Here is a 20816-nt window from a genome sequence, read left to right on the forward strand (position 1 = left end):
TCTCTTCTCCTCTGCTTGCTGACTTGTTCTCTGCATCTGACCCTGTTCTTAGTTGGTGCCCACCTTATATACACCCTCTATGTGTGAGCTCAGGTGACCAGCACCCAATGAGCTCCTATCTTTACCCAGGCTGCTCCCCCTATCTGCCCCTACACTACTTGGGATGTACCACCCCCCTCCCACTCCAGCCAGGAACAGACTCGGTCGTACCTGCACATTTCTAAGTGGGAGTACCGTCGGTCTGCTCCTCGGAAATGGGATGTGTGTAGTGCATGCAGCCTACCGAGCTCAGTTCCACACTCCATCCTTACCCGGGAGTGGAATATCACACCTCTGGGTTGAGGTGCAATACCCCTGTAGCAGCCGAATCCTCAGGGTGCTACATTCCCCCCTGGTAAATCACAGCACGTCCTCGGGCTGTAAGACAAAACACCAAAACATACAAATTTTTTCATAAACATATAAAATATATAAAACATATAAAACATTATATATATATAAAACTTTCTCGTCGCCTCTGGCTCCTCCTCCGGTCACTGTGCAACGTGTGACCGGGTAAAGTGCGACAGTCTCTCTGGAAAACTGGTTTTCCTATAAAACCAGTAGGGGGCGCTTTAGGAAGCGCAACTATATACAGGGGAAGTTGGCCGCTCTCAGTCCTCTGCCAGGTAAAGGGAAGGGAATGGCTGCTCACAGTCCTCAGCCTGGTATGGATACGGAATAACGGGTAAACAGTTCACTCATGCTGGTCCCAACGGGGACTATATATATGTAGCAACAGTTTCTTTAGTACCCGGTCGGGTAACTATTTACATCTACTGCTCTGCCGCACTCAACGGCGTCTTCCTCCTGCTCTTTGCTTGTAGCTGGTTGTAACTTCAGACCCGTCCGGGTCCTCTTGCTCCTCCTCCTCGCACCGCAACTCCTCCTCCGTCAGGCGGTGTACGTGGAGGGCGTAAGGTCCTTTGGCACACTTGTGCCGGGTAAAGGTGACCTCGTCTCCGATGTAGAGGTCACGACCTCTGTGCCCCTCCGGCAGATGGGACTCCACGTCTCTGCGCGTGACAAAGACGTCGCCGGGGGTGTTGTTGTCCCGGATGAAGCCCCACCCATGCTGCTGGTTGAACTTGATCACTGTCCCGATGGTGCGGGGACAATGCGCTGCACGGGGGTCCCTCCTGGTCCGGCTCTTCTGCTCCGCACTCCGTACTTGGGCCTGCTGTTCCCGGACCCGCCTCTCTCTCCGCTCCCTCGCAAACTCTTCGAGCTGCTGTCGGCAACACTCAGCACGCTCCGCTGCAGCTGCCCTGGTTTCCTGAGTGAACCCCATTAGGTCTTCTCCGGTGGGGTCCCACTCAAATTGGGCCTCTTCAAGCGGGGGCGAGATCCGTGCCACGGGCTTCGGAGCCGGAATCAGGGGTTCATCCAGGGGTCTTAGTCTCTGCTGCCGTTCCAGCTCATGGAATTCTTCGGGCCAGATGAAGGGCCGCCCGTCCGGCCATGTGAGCTGGCTGAACAAGTCCTCCCCCAGGTGTGGCACCCTTGGTTTTACGGGCGCGGGCGCGGTGGTGGTGGCGCCCGGGTTGCCCAGGCCTTGCGGCCAGGCCTGGGGCACCTGGAAGGTGAAGGGCACCGTTAGGACGGCGGCGCCCTGGGCTACCTGGCCTTGCGGCCAGGCCGGAGGCTCCGCGGAGGTAGGGGGCGCTGTTGGTGATGCGACGCCCGGGAATTCTAGGCCCTGCGACCAGGCTGGTGTTACTTCCTGCTTGGTCACGCTCGGGGTCGGTGCGTGTGACGTCACAGGGGTCGCGGCGGCGGCTTCCGGTTGGGGCCTAGTCTGCGTCGGTGACATGGCGTTTTCGGGCACAGCAGGGGGACTTTCGGGCTCTGCGACGGGGAGCTGGGGCAGGCAAGCGGTGTCCTGATTTGGGGTATAGACGTCCCCTTTACCTGCCTCCATGCGTTCGGCTCCCTTCTCGGCGCCGTCTCCGGCCTTGGGTCCTCCCGCGCCGTCCTCAGAGGCGGTCTGTCTCCTCATCTTGGCTGGCGTGCTCCGGGTCTTGGTTTGCTGGTCCATCTCTCGGCTCCACTCCGCCAATGTCTCTCGCTGTACCCGGGCCATCCTCCGTGCGAGGCCCTCCAGGGCAGTCTGTGCACACTCCCGGTCTCGGGGGAGCTGTGCTAGGACCTCCACTAGGCCTAGTGGGGTCGTGGTGTCTAGCAGGCTCCTGACCAACGGGTCGGTGCTGCTCTGCTCTTCTTCCTCGGTCTCTAGCAGACTCCTGGCCAGCGGGCCGGTGCTGTTCTGCTTTCTCTCCATATCCGGGTAAGCTCCTCCGCTACTCCTCGTTAGACTTCTTGCCTCCGGGTGCGCTCGCTCTAGACTCCTCGTTAGACTTCTTGTCTCCGGGTGCGCTCGCTCCAGACTGCTCCAGGCGGCACCCATCTTCGTTCTTTTCTTTCGTCTCCTCCCACTTCGAGGGCGGTCCCGGGGCAACTCGGTGACTGTCAGCTCCAGGGGTAGTTCTTTCACACTGACAGACACCTCCAGCATCACAGTCTCTGTTGGTGGGGGCGGTTTCCACTTTTGGCGCCATTTTCTGTCCTGGCCCACGATGGGAGGTGGCCTCTCGCCACCCTCTGGCACGCCCATAATGGCGTCCGCTCTTCCAAGGCGGGAAACCTTTGGAAATGGCGGGAATCGCTTCCCAGTGGCGGGAAACTCTGCAGATGGCGGGAAAACGCTGTTAATGGCGGACAACCGGCGGGAATCGACTGGTGATGGGGTCCGATGGCGGGGACCCTCCGGAACCGGCAGGAGACTTCTTTTTGAGGTAAACTCGCACTTTTCTTCAGGCACGCAGTACCCGGGTGTTGCGGGCACGTAATCCTGCCGACTACGCCAAAGTTGACGCGCCCCCTGGGACATATTCCTTTTTTGAGGGGAATACCCGGCACCGGATCAGATGGGGGGTTGTAGTCTCCGAGCGGCTGTGACCCGGCCCGTGCCCAGGGCGTCAAGCTCAGTGTTATGTGGCAGTCCTACAGATGTTATTAAGAGTTCTTTTGTGTCGACTACGCCACCCGTTGTGATGCGGTCACTGTGGCCGCCGCTGCAGCAGGGTCCGCTGAGGCTGATGGTGGGTGCGCAGCTTGGTGGGATAACCCCCAACGGGAGGGGTATAGCCTCAGGGGGGACAGGTGCAGAGGATGGGGGTTGTGGTGGTGCAGTGCAGACGGCAATGAAGACAGAGTCGGGTTGTGCAGTTAAGGGTGTTTACTTACTGCAGATGTTGTACTGGTCACTCCAGCTTCTAGTGACCACCCGAGCCGTGCTGCGTCCACCAGGTCCTGGATCCAGCCAACCCCCAAACAAGTCCGGAGCGTGGCCCTGAGCTCTCCTTCTGTCCCGTTCTCTGGCCGTCCCCACCAGTGATCCACCTAGGTCCAGCTCCCTCGGGCCTTCTGTTGGGACACCCTTGGCCTTGGGTTCCCTGACCCTTCATGTGGTGTGCCTTCGGGGTGGATGTGATGGGTGGCCGTGGCAGATGCTGCCCACGGCCTCCGGTCTCTGGCTAGGGTGTGTTTTCTGCCCCCGCCAGTTTGGGATCCGGTACCCTGTGCCGACTCTTCACCCGGGGATTTAATTTGGGTTCTTGGAGTCCTCTTTTCTGTTTCCCCCTCTGGGTCTCTCTTCTCCTCTCTCACTCTGGGTCTCTCTTCTCCTCTGCTTGCTGACTTGTTCTCTGCATCTGACCCTGTTCTTAGTTGGTGCCCACCTTATATACACCCTCTATGTGTGAGCTCAGGTGACCAGCACCCAATGAGCTCCTATCTTTACCCAGGCTGCTCCCCCTATCTGCCCCTACACTACTTGGGATGTACCACCCCCCTCCCACTCCAGCCAGGAACAGACTCGGTCGTACCTGCACATTTCTAAGTGGGAGTACCGTCGGTCTGCTCCTCGGAAATGGGATGTGTGTAGTGCATGCAGCCTACCGAGCTCAGTTCCACACTCCATCCTTACCCGGGAGTGGAATATCACACCTCTGGGTTGAGGTGCAATACCCCTGTAGCAGCCGAATCCTCAGGGTGCTACATTTACATGCGTACATGAGTGTGTGCACTATGAGTGTGATACATATAGCCATGGTCGAAAGTGTTGGCACCCTTGAAATTTTTTCAGAAAATGAAGTATTTCTGCCAGAAAATTATTGCAATTACACATGTTTTGTTACACACAAGTTTATTTCCTTTGTGTGTATTATAACAACACAAAAAAAACAGAGAAAAAATGGCAAATTGGACATCACTTTACACAAAATCCCAAAAATTGACCGGACAAAATTGTTGGCACCTTCAACTTAATATTTAGTTGCACACCCTTTGGAATAAATAACTGCAATCAATCGCTTCCATCAACAGCAACCATCAACAAGCTTCTTACAACTCTCAACCGGAATTTTGAACCACTCTTCTTTTGCAAACTGCTCCAGGTCTCTCATATTTGAAGGCGCCTTCTCCCAACAGCAATTTTCAGATATCTCAAAAGGTATTCAATGAGATTTAGATCCGGACTCATTACTGCCACTTCAGAACTCTTCAGCGCTTTGTTTCCATCCATTTCTGGGTGCTTCTTGAAGTATGTTTGGAGTCATTTTCCAGCTGAAATACCCATAACCTAGGAAGCAAACCCAGCTTTCTGACACTGCGCACTACATTGCAACCCAAAATCCATAGGTAATGTTCAGATTTCATGATGCCTTGTTCACAGTCAAGGCACCTAGTGCCAAAGCCAACAAAACAAAACCAAAACATCTTGGCACCTCCTTTTTTATTTGCTAAGCAGTAGAATGATGTGCTTTACCAAAAAGCACAGATTTCATAATACTTTGCACAAAGTCAAGGCACCCAGTGCCAGAGGCAGCAAAACAACCCCAAAACATATTTGAACCTCCACCATATTTGACTGTTGGTACTGTGGTACAGCAGAATGATGTGCTTTATCAAACAGCTCATCTATCCAGAAGACACTTTTTAAAAAGGATTTTGGCTTACTAACATACAATTTGGCAAACTGCAGTCTATCTTTTTTATGTCTCCGTGTCAGCAGTGGGGTCTTCCTGGGTCTCCTACCATAGTGTTTCATTTTATTCAAATGTCGACAGATAGCTTGCGCTGACACTGATGCACTCTGAGCCTGCAGGACAGGTTGAATTTCTTTGGAAATTGATTGGGGCAGCTTATTCACCATCCAGGCCATCCTGCGTTGCAACCTTTCACCAATTTTTCTCTGCCGTCCATGTCCAGGGAGATTAGCTACAGTGCCATGGGTTGTAAACTTTTTCATTATGTTTCGCACTGTGGACAAAGGAACATCAAGATCTCTGGAGATGGACTTGTAAGCTTGAGATTGTTGATATTTTTCAACAATTTTGGTTCTCAAGTCTCCAGACAGTTCTCTTCTCCTCTCTCTGCTCTCCATGCTTAGTATTGCACACAGACATAAAATGCAAAGATTGAGTCAATTTATCCCCTTTTTATCTGGTTTCAGGTGTGATTTTCATTTTGCCCTCAGCTGTTACTTGCCACAGGTGAGTTGTTTACTCACAATTTTGGAAAGGTGCCAGCAAATTCTGTTCAGCCCATTTATGGGTTTTGTGTGACATTATGTCCAATTTGCCTTTATTTCTCTGTTTTTTTTTGTGTTGTTCCAATACTCACAAAGGAAATAAACGTGTATAATAAAACATGTGGAGTTGCAATAATTTCCTGGGAGAAATACTTCATTTTCTGGAACAATTTCAAGGCTGCTAACACTCTTGGCCATGACTGTATGTATGTGTGTAACATACAGTGTATAAGAAGATGGAAGTATTGCCAACATTTCCCCTTGAAGACACGTGTATTGTTGCATTGTATTTTATGTGTGACCTGTTGGGACTTGTCTACCATTAGTCTGCTGGAAGTCAAGGAGTGAGCAGTACCGTGTAGTGACTGAACGAAAGTCCATTATGGTAGAAGTAGGCCTCACGTGCAGCGTACAGTCGGGTGGTGAAAGAGGATGTGGCCGGCTGTGGCAGTTGATGGAATTGGTGGAGCAGAGATGGGAGGATAACACAATGGAGGGGGTGGTCGCCCACTTAAAGGGAAGAATGGTAGGATCGCACGGGGAACATAATCGCGGGCCGTGTCAGCCTCTTTCACAGACTGCGATGGAGGAAGAAGAACCCGAGGCCTGCAGCCTGAGGGTGCGCTAAGGCCGGGTGGTCTAAACAGAGAAGACCACTGGGTCCCCTGAGGAAAAATCAGATGCGGGACTGGCGTTGGAGGTCTTGCATCTGATTTTTGGACAGTATATACTTCTCCCTATGTTATTGTCCAGTAAAAGACAGTTTATGTTTGAGTGGTGCTCTCATTAAAAGACTCTACAACATCTGGTCCTGGCCAACATGTTTGCAATCTCCCAACGAACGATCAAAATGCCGCTCATTCATTGGGTGATTGGATTGTTTATGCTGGAATAGAAAACATTGTTCTCAGCAGCACATCGCCCAGTGAAAACTGTAGATGTGCTGCTGATAACACGATACTGTATAGGGACAGATTGATCTATCAGGGACCATTCTGTTCCCATCATTCTTCATAAACCTGTGTAAAGTGGCCGGGAAAGAAGCGCTGACTGACTTCAATATTGTCATTCACGCTCATTTAACGGCCTAAACTCAGCCCATGTAATTGCAACCTTAATAATTGAGTGTGATGGTGCAATCTGTTAGCATTTAGGGCCCCGGTTAGGTTTGTCTAAAACTGGTCCTGAGTTTAGGTTAATAATAAATAACATTGGTAACCAAGGACACAGTAGCACCGGGACACAGGAGAATTCTCCGGTGGGCCCGCGTCCTTGGCGGGCCCCTGAGCAGCACACATGGGGCCCGCTGGTTAACATGGCCGCTGGTGCTCCTGCACCGGGGCCCGAAGGTGGAGGGGGGGCCCTTGCAGTGCGGTTGATGAGGGCAATCTGGCCTGCTTCGTGGACCCCCAGGCCTCATAGTGTGCGGCAGGCAGGGAGCGATGTGATCCCTCCCGCTCCGTTGTTGACGGGAGGAAAATAACAGCGGAGCGGAGGGATCCGTCCTGTGCTTCCTGCCTGCCACTTTCTCCCTGACACAGACTCGCGCTGCTTGATGACATCACCATGCAGCGCGAGCCTGTGTCAGGGAGAAAGATGGCGGGCAGGAAGCCGAGGATGATGCTGCGGGGGAACGAGCAGAGAGGGTAAGTGTTTTTTTTTTTTTTACTAATACAGTGATGATGGAGGAGGTGGAGGGGAGATGAGGGAGAGCAACAATTATGGAGGAGATGGAGGGAGATGAGGTAGAGCAATGGTGATGGAGGAGGTGTGGGGGAGATATGGGAATGGTGATGGAGGAGGTGGGGGGAGATATGTATGGCATTGTGATGGAGGAGGTGGGGGAGATATGGCAATTATGATGGAGGAAGTGGGGGAGATATGGCAATGATGGATAAGGTGGAGGAGATATGGCAATGATGATGGAGGAGGTGGGGGAGATATGGCAATGATGGATAAGGTGGGGGAGATATGGCAATGATGATGGAGGAGGTGGGGGAGATATGGCAATGATGATGGAGGAGGTGGGGGAGATATAGCATGGCAATTATAATGGAGGAGGTGGGGGAGATATGGCAATGATGATAGAGGAGGTGGGGGGGATATGGCAATGATGGAGGATGTGTGGGGGAGATATGGCAATGATGGAGGAGGTGTGGGGGAGAAATGGCAATGATGGAGGAGGTGTGGGGGAGATATGGCAATGATGATGGAGGAGGTGGGGGAGATATGGCAATGATGATGGAGGAGATGGGGGAGATATGGCAATGATGATGGAGGAGGTGGGGGAGATATGGCAACGATGAATGAGGTGGGGGAAGATATGGCAATGATGATTGATAGGTGCGGGGAGATATGGCAATGATGATGCAGGAGGTGGGGGAGATATGGCTATGATGATGGAGGAGGTGGGGGAGATATGGCAATGATGGTGGAGGAGGTGGGGGAGATATGGCAATGATGGAGGAGGTGTGGGGGAGATATGGCAATGATGATGGAGGAAGTGTGGGGGAGATATGGCCATGATGGAGGAGGTGTGGAGGAGATATGGCAATGATGATGGAGGAGGTGGGGGAGATATGGCAATGATGGAGGAGGTGGGGGAGATATGGCAATGATGATGAAGGAGGTGGGGGAGATATGGCAATGATGATGGAGGAGGTGGGGGAGATGTGGCAATGATGATGGAGGAGGTGGGGGAGATATGGTAATGATGGAGGAGGTGTGGGGGAGAAATGGCAATGATGGAGGAGGTGTGGGGGAGATATAGCAATGATGATGGAGGAGGTGGGGGAGATATGCCAATGATGATGGAAGAGATGGGGAGATATGGCAATGATGATGGAGGAGGTGGGGGAGATATGGCCACGATGAATGAGGTGGGGGAAGATATGGCAATGATGATTGATAGGTGCGGGGAGATATGGCAATGATGATGGAGGAGGTGGGGAAGATATGGCAATGATGATGGAGGAGGTGGGGGAGATATAGCATGGCAATTATAATGGAGGAGGTGGGGGAGCTATGGCAATGATGGAGGAGGTGTGGGGGAGATATGGCAATGTTGATGGAGGAGGTGGGGAGATATGGCAATGATGGAGGAGGTGTGGGGGAGAAATGGCAATGATGGAGGAGGTGTGGGGGAGATATGGCAATGATGATGGAGGAGGTGGGGGAGATATGGCAATGATGATGGAGGAGATGGGGGAGATATGGCAATGATGATGGAGGAGGTGGGGGAGATATGGCAATGTTGATGGAGGAGGTGGGGAAGATATGGCAACGATGATTGAGGTGGGGGAAGATATGGCAATGATTGAGGAGGTGCGGGGAGATATGGCAATGATGATGGAGGAGGTGGGGGAGATATGGCAATGATGGAGGAGGTGGGGGGGAGATATGGCATTGATGGAGGAGGTGGGGAGGATATGACAATGATGATGGGGGAGATATGGCAATGATGATGGAGGAGGTGGAGGAGATATGAAAATGATGGAGGAGGTGGGGGAGAACAATGATGGAGGAGGTGGGGAGAGCAATCATGGGGATGGGGGAGAGCAATGATGGGGATAGGGGAGAGCAATGATGGGGGATTATTTGGACGCTATATACTGTTAATATGTGGTCTGGTCATGGTGTGGTGGTATTTCTCCCTTGTATGTAGTATTATTTGGTCACTATGTGGTGGTAATATGTTGTCTGGCCACGGGGTTACTGTATTTCTCCCTTGTATGTAGTATTATTCGGTCACTATGTGGTGGTAATATGTGGTCTGGTCACGGTGTGGCAGTATTTCTCCCTTGTACGTGGTACTATTGGTGTTGGTATAGTGGATTGTGTTGTGTATGGCGGTCATTTGTTCTCTCTGATATTAATTAGAAGATTCTTTATTTCCATTAGTGATTAAATACTTGGAACAAGATGCACTCACAGGGGTTCTCCAGGGAAAACAAGTAATCACCTCTCCACAGGATAAGTGATAAATTAGTGACTAGTGGGGGTCTGACTGCTGGGACCCACACCGATTGGTAGAATGTGGAGTTTTTATCCCATTAGACTGGAGCTCATGTGCGACTTGACCACTGATCCATTTGACGCGCCCCTGGGCCTGTGTCGCGCTGCGTTGCGCACGCGGGAGCTTACCCGGAGCCGGATCTGTTGAGGGTTGTAGTCTCGTGGCGGTGATCCGGTCCGTGCCCAGGGAGTCAGACTAAGTGGCGCTGTTTTAGCGGTAGATGTTGGACGACTACGCCACCCGTTGAATGCAGCTATGGAGCTGCCGCTGCAGGACAGTCCGCTGAGGCCGGTGGATGGATGGTGCAGCGTAGATGGTATAACCCCCAACGGGAGGGGTATGGCCTCAGGGCAGCAGATGTGGATGATGGGGGTAGCAGGAACCACTCAGAGACGGTGCGGTGTAATTCAGGGTCTTTACTAGTAACAACGATAGACCCTCCCGGAGTACTTGCTAGTGAACGGGGCCTGGTCAGTCCTTGAGCAGATGGGATCTCCCCTGGCCAGGCGGAGTTGTAGGCCTCCCAAACTGACTGTACTCTTCTGGCTACCTTGCTAGAAGCGGATATAAGTAGCCCACGTCCCTGAGTGTACCGTGTGGTGCTCACCCGTATGGCCGGTGACTCGGGGCCTTCTAATGGCTTCCGCTCCACGATGGCGGTGCTGGTCCCACGCGTGTGACCGTGCCTTCGGGTTTCTGGGCCTGAGGACCTGAAATCCCCTGCCGGTCGGCTTCTGCTGCTGGGTAAGAGTTAGTCCCCACAGCCTCGGACGCCGGGTCCGGTAAGAAAGCTTCTCAGTCAGGGCGAGCTCTGCAGCTGCCAGCCCCTGACTCGTAGTAATATTGCTCCCACTGAGCTTCTGCTGTTTCTTCCTATGCTGCTTCTCTGTCTCTACTCTCCTTGACTGACTAACCCTGCCTCAGCCCAGGGTTTATACAGGGGAAGTTCTTCCCCTCCCAAGACTGGGCAGGAGGTGTGGCATGCACAGGATCCCTGACCAAAGGACCTCCCACCTGCTCTCAGACATAACATTACATTACTGTGGAAAACCAGACCCCTGGGGTGCCACATTCCCCCCTAGTGAAATTTAGTACTCCGGGACTAAACATATTTTAGAAAAACATAACAAGATATAACAACAATAACAGTACAATAAGAAGAAACACATAAAGGTGGTCACGGCATGTCCGTAACCGGGTGCAGTCTTTGAAGAAAAGCAAGGTGTCCATTTCACCAGAACAGGGAGACGTAACCAGGTAGGGGTTTGTCCTGCCCCGAGTCCTTAACAGTCTTTAGTCCATCCTGGGTTACGCTCCAACTATGTACAAGGGTTTCCCGGTAAATCCACCAAGGACTCCTACAAATAACTAGAAACACAAAATTATACACAAGCAACAATACACAGGTAAACATAAATAAAACAATTTATACACTTCAAATCCTCCAACGTGCGGGTAACTGGCCTCTAGTGGCCCTAGTGGACCTACGGAGCTGACTGTCTAGCCCTGAACTACAGGGTGTAGGAGCTGTCAAGGGTAAACTGGGCAGCTGTCTACCGGCTCTTTGGCTCACTAGGGATATGGCAGGCTCACTGCAAGCAGAGGGTTGATCCTCCTGGTCTGCTGGTGTGGGGTCTTCTGCCTCCTGGACCGGCTGTTCTTCCAGCTCTACCTGTTGCTCCGTAGGTGCTTGGGATGCTGGTTGGAGGAAGGTGAGTACGGGTACCACAACTGCACCATTAACTTAAGTCCAAGACCGAGGGAAGTCCCCGAGCACAGTACTAACCATATCTTCCCTTTCCTCTACGGGTCGATGGTCTTCTTGTTCCTCTTCAGGGTTCCTCAGTTGTATAGAATTTTGGTTAATGGTATATAATTTGGCTAGCGTGGCATACCGGGGCAGGTACACTTCCCTATCCCCGATATTTATTATGCGAACGGGCACCCTCCCATGGCGTACATCAACCACCCCCCGTGCTGTCAAAATGGTGGGCCTACTGTCCGAGTAAACTGGTTCTACCATTGCCTGGTAGTCTCTACCTCTCAGACCAATAGCTGCCCGGCACCAAATCATCATTTCACTTTTTGGGGGCATGGCAATAGGAAAAGGGTCACACATTCTTACGCTACCAATCTCACCGCCGGAGAGTTCCACCTGTTGCCGTCGCATCAGTGCCCGGATCTCTTTCTGGAGCACCCGCTGCTCGCCGGAGCTGGCGTTCTTGGCAACCTGCTGTAAAAGGAAAATCACCTCTGCAAGACAATTTTCAATTACATTAGTTCCTAGAGTTATTTTTGGGTGACTCTCATGCTTGTCAATATCTACAATGATCAGTCCCTGTGCTGCCAGTTCGACTCTACCGATTTTGATGGTCACCTCTTTAAATCCGATCTGTGGCACGGGCTGGCCATTGCTGGCGATGATACTCAAGTCGTCGTCAGGGTAGCGGGTAATATCCGAGTCATTCCAGTACTGCTTAAAGAGCACGTACGGGATGGTGGTGACCTGTGACCCGGTGTCCAGTAGGGCACTCATGGGAATGCCATCCAGTACCACAGGCAAGACTGGACGTCCTCCCACATATCTGTCGCGCCAGTTCGATGGGCCTGGTGATCTTTTTCCTGGGGGTTGGCCCTCTACCCCAGGTTGTGCCCGTTTAAAGAACAGTACCTTGCCATATGTCCAGGTTGATTGCAGCGGCGGCAGATGGGTCGTCCGTCCTCGCTGTATCCGTCACTGGGTCTTCCTCTGGCCGGTGGGGTCCTCCTTGGTCGACGCCACGGGATGTCCTCCGGTCCGGATGCCAGCTGGATCTTCCCTGGGGTGGAAGCCTGTAAAGACTGCACAGTTCGGGTTAGCGCAGCAACGCTCTTAACTAGCTCTTGGACCTGATGGTGTAGGTCTGGAGCCGGGTCATTGTCCAAAGCCTGCGCATCAGCTCCCACAGGCCCTGCCGACAAGGGCGCCGCCTCCTGGTGGTAAGTGATAGCAGGGCGCTTGTGGGTCACAATGCCACCCGGTGCCGGTTCTCGGAGCACCCGGATGGCTCTGTCCTTGAACTGTGCAAAGCCCAGATGGGGATCCTGTAAGGCCATTGCCCGCAACTGGGTTCGGTGGGTATTACAATACAGTCCCTCTATAAACTGTTCGGTCAACAGCCTGTCCTCGTTTCCCACTCCATCAGGGTCGGTCTGCTTAATGGCCCTCAGGGCCTCTTGTAGGTTTAGTGCATAGTCCCTTATACTCTCATGCGCTCGCTGCTTGCACCCGTAGAATCTAAGCTTAATCTCGGCTGAGGTGCGGGTATCAAAGGTGTCCTTCAGCCGGGTTAGTATCCCTGCGACAGTCTTCCTCCCAGGTGGCCAGGATTTTACTTCCCTTTTGGCTGCCCCGGTTAGTTGGGCCACCAGGATGCTCACTTTTTGCTCTTCTGTGAGGGGGTACACCTGGAAGAGGCTATCCAGCTTTTCTCTAAAGTCATGCAGGGTATGTGACTCCCCTGAGTACTGGGGTAGCCAAGCTGCTCCCGGGATATAGGGCATGGTGAAGGGCATAACTGCAGCAGCGGTAGCGCTGGCGGGGGTTGAGGCAGTGAAGCTCTCCTCCGTATCCGACATCTTCCTCCCCCCTAGTGGACCGTGGCCTACCTTGCGATGATCCTGTTCCGTAGGCCGCGGCTCCGCAGTGGATCGTCAGGGTTGAGGACCTTCCGTCGCGCTCCTGTGACGTCGGCGTCTGCTGGGCTCCTTCCAGGACCTTACGCAACGTCCGGACGTGAGGCGGGGCTTCAGTTCTCGCGCGCTTTCGGAGTCCACGCCCCTCTTCTTCCCGCGCGGCGTCCTCAAGATGGCGTCCAATGGCGGGAAAACTCCACGGATGGCGGGAAGAAGGCAGAAGATGGCGCCGGATGGCGGGAAACTTCACCGATGGCGGGAAGAAGGCTGAAGATGGCGCCGGATGGCGGGAATCTTCACCACAGGTAAGTTTGAAAAGTCTCTTTTTCAGGCACGCAGTACCCGGTGGTTGCGGGCACGAAATCCTGCCGACTACGCCAAAGTTGACGCGCCCCTGGGCCTGTGTCGCGCTGCGTTGCGCACGCGGGAGCTTACCCGGAGCCGGATCTGTTGAGGGTTGTAGTCTCGTGGCGGTGATCCGGTCCGTGCCCAGGGAGTCAGACTAAGTGGCGCTGTTTTAGCGGTAGATGTTGGACGACTACGCCACCCGTTGAATGCAGCTATGGAGCTGCCGCTGCAGGACAGTCCGCTGAGGCCGGTGGATGGATGGTGCAGCGTAGATGGTATAACCCCCAACGGGAGGGGTATGGCCTCAGGGCAGCAGATGTGGATGATGGGGGTAGCAGGAACCACTCAGAGACGGTGCGGTGTAATTCAGGGTCTTTACTGGTAACAACGATAGACCCTCCCGGAGTACTTGCTAGTGAACGGGGCCTGGTCAGTCCTTGAGCAGATGGGATCTCCCCTGGCCAGGCGGAGTTGTAGGCCTCCCAAACTGACTGTACTCTTCTGGCTACCTTGCTAGAAGCGGATATAAGTAGCCCACGTCCCTGAGTGTACCGTGTGGTGCTCACCCGTATGGCCGGTGACTCGGGGCCTTCTAATGGCTTCCGCTCCACGATGGCGGTGCTGGTCCCACGCGTGTGACCGTGCCTTCGGGTTTCTGGGCCTGAGGACCTGAAATCCCCTGCCGGTCGGCTTCTGCTGCTGGGTAAGAGTTAGTCCCCACAGCCTCGGACGCCGGGTCCGGTAAGAAAGCTTCTCAGTCAGGGCGAGCTCTGCAGCTGCCAGCCCCTGACTCGTAGTAATATTGCTCCCACTTAGCTTCTGCTGTTTCTTCCTATGTGTTATGCACACGCCCGGGCTGAGCGGCGTGTGCGTGTGATTGTAGTGATTCCACTGGACCATGAACCGGAGAGTGCCTGGAGGGGCGTGACTAAGTATCTGGCCGATCCGACCAAGATGGCACGACGGCATACGACGCCAGTGCACCAGGGAGAAACCGGGCAGAGGGACCAGGTGCTACTCCAGGTCAAACTCCGGACACGGGGGTTGACCCACACAGGGATTACTGGATCAGGCTGGTTAGGCTGGCGCACAGACTGGAGGGTATAGGCAGGCACGACTGGTATGCAGGCAGGCGGGTAAAGGCAAGCGCAGCTAGAGTGCAGACAGGGAGGCACTAGCAGGTAGGAACACAGGCGGGATAGGACCCAGTACACACTGGGACTCAGGAACAGGCAGGTTAGGCTGGCACAGACTGGTGGATATAAGCAAACACGGCAGGTATGCAGATGGGTGGATACAGGCGAGTATGCAGGCAGGGAGGTACTGGCCGAAAGGACGGGCTGGAGCACAGAAAGGTTAAGACCCAGTACAGACTGGGTCACAGAACCGCAGATGCGGTAGACAACCACAGCAGAGAGGGAACGCCCGAAGCGGTGGGCAAGAACAGAGCAGGACAGGACTGCCGGAGCAGCGGGCAGAAGCAGGGCAGGACAGGACTGCCGGAGCAGCGGGCAGAAGCAGGGCAGGACAGGACTGCCGGAGCAGCGGGCAGAAGCAGGGCAGGACAGGACTGCCGGAGCAGCGAGCAGAAGCAGGGCAGGACAGGACTGCCGGAGCAGCGAGCAGAAGCAGGGCAGGACAGGACTGCCGGAGCAGCGGGCAGAAGCAGGGCAGGACAGGACTGCCGGAGCAGCGGGCAGAAGCAGGGCAGGACAGGACTGCCGGAGCAGCGGGCAGAAGCAGGGCAGGACAGGACTGCCGGAGCAGCGGGCAGAAGCAGGGCAGGACAGGACTGCCGGAGCAGCGGGCAGAAGCAGGGCAGGACAGGACTGCCGGAGCAGCGGGCAAGGAGTCAGAGCAGGCTAGAACCGCCGGAGCGGTAAGCAAAGGAGTCAGAGCAGACTAGAACCGCCGGAGCGGTGAGCAAAGGAGTCAGAGCGGGCTAGAACCGCCGGAGCGGTGAGCAAAGGAGTCAGAGCAGGCTAGAACCGCCGGAGCGGTGAGCAAAGGAGTCAGAGCAGGCTAGGCTGAGTAGGGGGGACAGGGCTCTGTTCACACGGAACAGACAGGAAGGGAAAGGCAGAGCCAGACACCCACAGGGTACTTGCAGTGAAGTAGCGAGTGGACCACAAACTCACAAACGGGAGTACAGAGACAACAAGCAGGAGTTAGGTACGAGTTCAGACTCTGCAGAAAAAGGAAGGGAACGGACATAGAGGCAAAACAGGTAAAGGATAGGAGAGAGTTCAGACTGGAACTGAGTGTACGGAGGAGACCGACACTGCAGCGGGATACAGGAGCGGGTCTGGGAATACGGCCCCCAGAGAGGCAGGACGAACAGGCAAGGAGCGTGTTCAGACAGGACAGACAAGATACAGGAGCGGGTCTAGGTAATCAGCCCCTAGAAGGCGAGAGGAACAGGCTAGGAGCGTGTTCAGACAGGTCAGACAAGATACAGGAACAGGTCTAGGTAATCGGCCCCTAGAAGGCAGGAGGAACAGGCTAGGAGCGTGTTCAGACAGGTCAGACAAGATACAGGAACAGGTCTAGGTAATCGGCCCCTAGAAGGCAGGAGGAACAGGCTAGGAGCGTGTTCAGACAGGCCTGGAAATACAGCCTCCAGGATAGGCAGACAAGAGAACACAGAACGGGACCTGGCACCTTCAGAGTGCAAGCACACACTGAAAGAAACACTATGCTCAGGCAGGGATAGATGGGAGCAGCTGAGCTATATACCAGGTGACAGACAGCAATAGGCTGAGGACGCACAAGAGGTGTGACCCACAGCAGGTACAAAAAGCAGGAAGTGATCGGGCGCCGCCCTTAAGCAGCAGAAACAGACACAAACAGACAGCATGGAGGGAAGCCAGAGAGACATTCTGGACAGGAGATCAAGTGCGCGCTCTTGCACAGTGGGAGATGGACCACTATGCAAGGACGCCGCCAGGTATGTTACACTATGCTGCTTCTCTGTCTCTACTCTCCTTGACTGACTAACCCTGCCTCAGCCCAGGGTTTATATAGGGGAAGTTCTTCCCCTCCCACGACTGGGCAGGAGGTGTGGCATGCACAGGATCCCTGACCAAAGGACCTCCCACCTGCTCTCAGACATAACATTACATTACTGTGGAAAACCAGACCCCTGGGGTGCCACACATTCATTCCCTCAGTGGCTGTTCTTGTCTTTTTCTGGAAGCCACAAAGAGAATGAATATCCTGTCAGGGATAAAATGTCCCCATTCTTCCGATCAGTGCGTTTTCCAATGTTTGAACACAAACAATCAATAAGTTGTCACTAATCCTGTGGAGCCCATGGATCGATGATAACTTGTTTTAACCAAAGAACCCCTTTAATGCAAACTATCGTAATTGTACATCCCAGTTATGGTGGCGCACAGTAGTTGTGCAGGAGCCGCCTGTGATTTACAGTCGACACTCCACTATAACGGGGATAACAGCTAACGGGTATTTGCATATAGCTGTAGGGTGGGCCCTTAGGATCAATTCCTCCTGTGGACCCCAGACACCACAGTCCGACATTGTTGGTAACCTAATGGGTCATATACCCGATAAGGTGCTCAACTATTTTTTAGGGATAGTGGTTTAACCTCTTAACTCCGAACACCAGCATTCTTTAACACCTCCTAATAATACTATGTTAAATATTATTTGTATTCCAAAGTTATGAGCTTTAAAATGTGGAGATTAAAAAAAAAATTGCCATGTCAGAAAGCACCAACCCAGGCAGACGTTTGACAGGTGAAGTGTTATTTTTTGGGGGATAGTAGGAAAAACAATAAAATATAAACGTAGATTAACAACGGATTACAATAATGTATTATTTCTCAGAATTCATTGCCATTAAAAGGGAGAATCTGTCTGACTCCCAAAGTTTACAAATTTTCTCAGTAATCGTGATGAGATAAAATTCTCACAAGGTGACAAGACTGAACCCGCTTATTCTCACGTGATCTAAGATTGCCAGACTCATAGAGATGACAAAACGGGAATCGGCCACTTCCCTGCATGTCTCAGAAGTGGCTGTTTGTATAAATGAGACCTAATTCCACAGGAATATTGCTTTCTTTAAGGCAAAAGACGTAAAATTTATTAAAGTGAATCTGTCACCAGGTTTTTGTTACCTCATCTGAGAGCAGCATAATGTGGGAAAATAGACCCTGATTCCAATGATGTATCACTTAGTTTCCTGGGTGCAGCAGTTGTGACACAATCAGAGTTCTTAGATGTAGAATGTAGCAGAGCTTAGAAAGCTAACCCCGCCCACACCAGCCTCTGTATGTACCTAGTCTATTGACAGTGAGCTGATTATCACAGGAGGGGGGCGTGGTCAGACTAGCAGTTGTGTGAGACCTAGTCTAGCAGTGATAATATCCTGGTGATAGAACCTTCATTGTAAATAAACAACAGTACACAAGCTGATAATTGACACATTGCTTAATTCAGTGTTTTAACACCTACATTATGCTATCCTCACATTACATAGCAAAAAAAACTGCTGACAGGTTCTCTTTAAGTGTGACATTTTATCACAATTTAAATATTATTGGGAACATCTACTTTTCTCTGTTGGTTTTCCACAGATATATTGCTGAAGTTACAATCACATAATAGCAGGGGTTATCCAGAAAGAGTTTTTCAAAAATACTCTAAGCTCTTAGTGGCAGAACATAGTATAAATGGTGAATTTCTGTATTATTATTATTATTATTAACCATACACTGACACCTAGTGGTCACAGAGTTAACTGTTGTTAGGGTGAGAGAAAATATACTGTACCAGACAATCTTCATATCAGTGATATTGAGTTGTGTGTTTCATTTATAATTCAAGTAATAATTTTTTTTTTTCATAGAAAATATTTTTTTTCTTTTACATAGGAAACAATATTTAATTAGTATACTAGAATACTGGCTCCTATGTATAAGAATGTAGATGGGCTATTTCTGATACCAAAAATGTTTGAATGATTAAAATTTTTCTACTTTTACTTTATTTTTTAGTCCCCTTAAGAGACTTGAAGCTGCATTTGTTTGATCACTTATACTATAAAACATCAGGGCTGGTGCATATACATCACTGGAGACACTGGGCTGGGGCATATACATTACTGGAGACACTGGGCTGGGGTATATACATCACTGGAGACACTGGGCTGAGGCATATACATTACTGGAGACACTAGGGTGGGGCATATACATTACTGGAGACACTGGGCTGGGGCATATACATTACTAGAGAGACTTGACTGAGGCATATACATCACTGGAGAGACTGGGCTGGGGCATATACATCACTGGATACACTGGGCTGAGGCATATACATTACTGGAGAGACTTGACTGAGGCATATATCTCACTAAAGATGCTGGGTTAGAGCATATATTTCACTGGAGAGACATGGCTGAGGCATATACATCACTGGAGACACTGGGCTGGGGCATATACATTACTGGAGACACTGGGCTGGTGCATATACATTACTGGAGACACTGGGCTGGTGCATATACATTACTGGAGACACTGGGCTGGGGTATATACATCACTGGAGACACTGGGCTGGGGTATATACATTACTGGAGACACTGGGCTGGGGCATATACATTACTAGAGAGACTTGACTGAGGCATATACATCACTGGAGAGACTGGGCTGGGGCATATATGTGGCACCCCAGGGGTCTGGTTTCCACAGTAATAGCAGTATTACGTCTGTGAGCAGGTGGGAGGTCTCCTGGGCAGGAATCCTAAGCATGCCACACCTCCTGCCCAGTCCCGGGAGGGGAAGAACTTCCCCTACATAAACTGGGGCTGAGGCAGGGTTAGAGAGAGGAGTTCCAGACAGAGACGGAGTCTGGTCTGGACACGCAGAAACAGGGACAGATAGACATCAGGAGCTCTGTAGGAGCCAAGGAGAAGCGCCAGGGGCTGGAGCTGTGCAGAGCTCGCCCTGGGAGAAGGTACTAAAACCGGACACAGGAGTCCGAGGCTGTGGGGACTAAGATATACCCAGCAGCAGAATCCATCCGGCAGGGGATTCCAGGTCCTCTGGCCATAAAAGCCCGGAGGCTCAGTCACAACGAAGGGACCAGCACCGCCATCCCGGAGCGGAGGCTAACAGGAGGCCCCAGGTCACCAGCCATACGGGTGAGCACCACACGGTATACCCAGGGACGTGGGCTACTTGTAACCGCCGAAAGCAGGGTAGCCAGGAAGGGTACAGACTAACGGGAAGGCCTACAACTCCACCTGGCCAGGGGAACTCCGGCTTACTCGCAGACTAACCAGGCCCCAACTACTAGCCAGTACTCCCGGGGAAATTTGCCTTGTACCATCAGTAAAGGCCCTGAACTGTACCCTCGCGTCTCCGTGCTTCCTTGTCGCACCGTTAGTGCTGGGACATCCACACCATCACTCCCAACATCATCCACATCCGCTGCCCTGAGGCCATACCTCTCCCGTTGGGGGTTATATCAACATTGCTGCACACCTATACCACCGGCCTCAGCGGTCTGCCCTGCAGCGGCGGTTTCATAACCGCATTCAACGGGTGGCGTAGTCGGACACTAATACCATCATACCAATAACTGCCACTTAGTTTGACCACCCTGGGCGCGGACCGGGTCACCGCCACACGAAGACTACTACCCCCATCGGATCCGGCTCCGGGTATCCCCCGCGCGCGTGCGCGCCGCACTACAGCACTGACCCAGGGGGTGAGTCAACTTCGGCGTAGTCGGCAGGATTACGTGCCCGCAACCACCGGGTACTGCGTGCCTGAAAAAAGAGACTTTTATACTTACCTGTGGTGAAGTTTCCCGCCGTCCGGAGTCGTTTCCCGCCATCTGGAGCCGTTTCCCGCCATCGAACGCCATCTTCTGCCTTCTTCGCGCCATCCGTGGAGTTTTCCCGCCATTGGACGCCATCTTGAGGGCGCCACGCGGGAAGAAGAGGGGTGTGGACTCCGAAAGCCCGCGAGAACTGAAGCCCCGCCTCACGTCTGGACGTTGCGTAAGGTCCTGGAAGGAGCCCAGCAGACGCCGACGTCACAGGAGCGCGACGGAAGGTCCTCAACCCTGACGATCCACTGCGGAGCCGCGGCCTACGGAAGAGGATCATCGCAAGGTAGG

The sequence above is a fragment of the Phyllobates terribilis genome, unplaced genomic scaffold (assembly GCF_046119375.1).
Source record: "Phyllobates terribilis strain yellow unplaced genomic scaffold, ASM4611937v1 Scaffold_5__5_contigs__length_657084704, whole genome shotgun sequence".
In the NCBI taxonomy this organism is placed as follows: Eukaryota; Metazoa; Chordata; class Amphibia; order Anura; family Dendrobatidae; genus Phyllobates; species Phyllobates terribilis.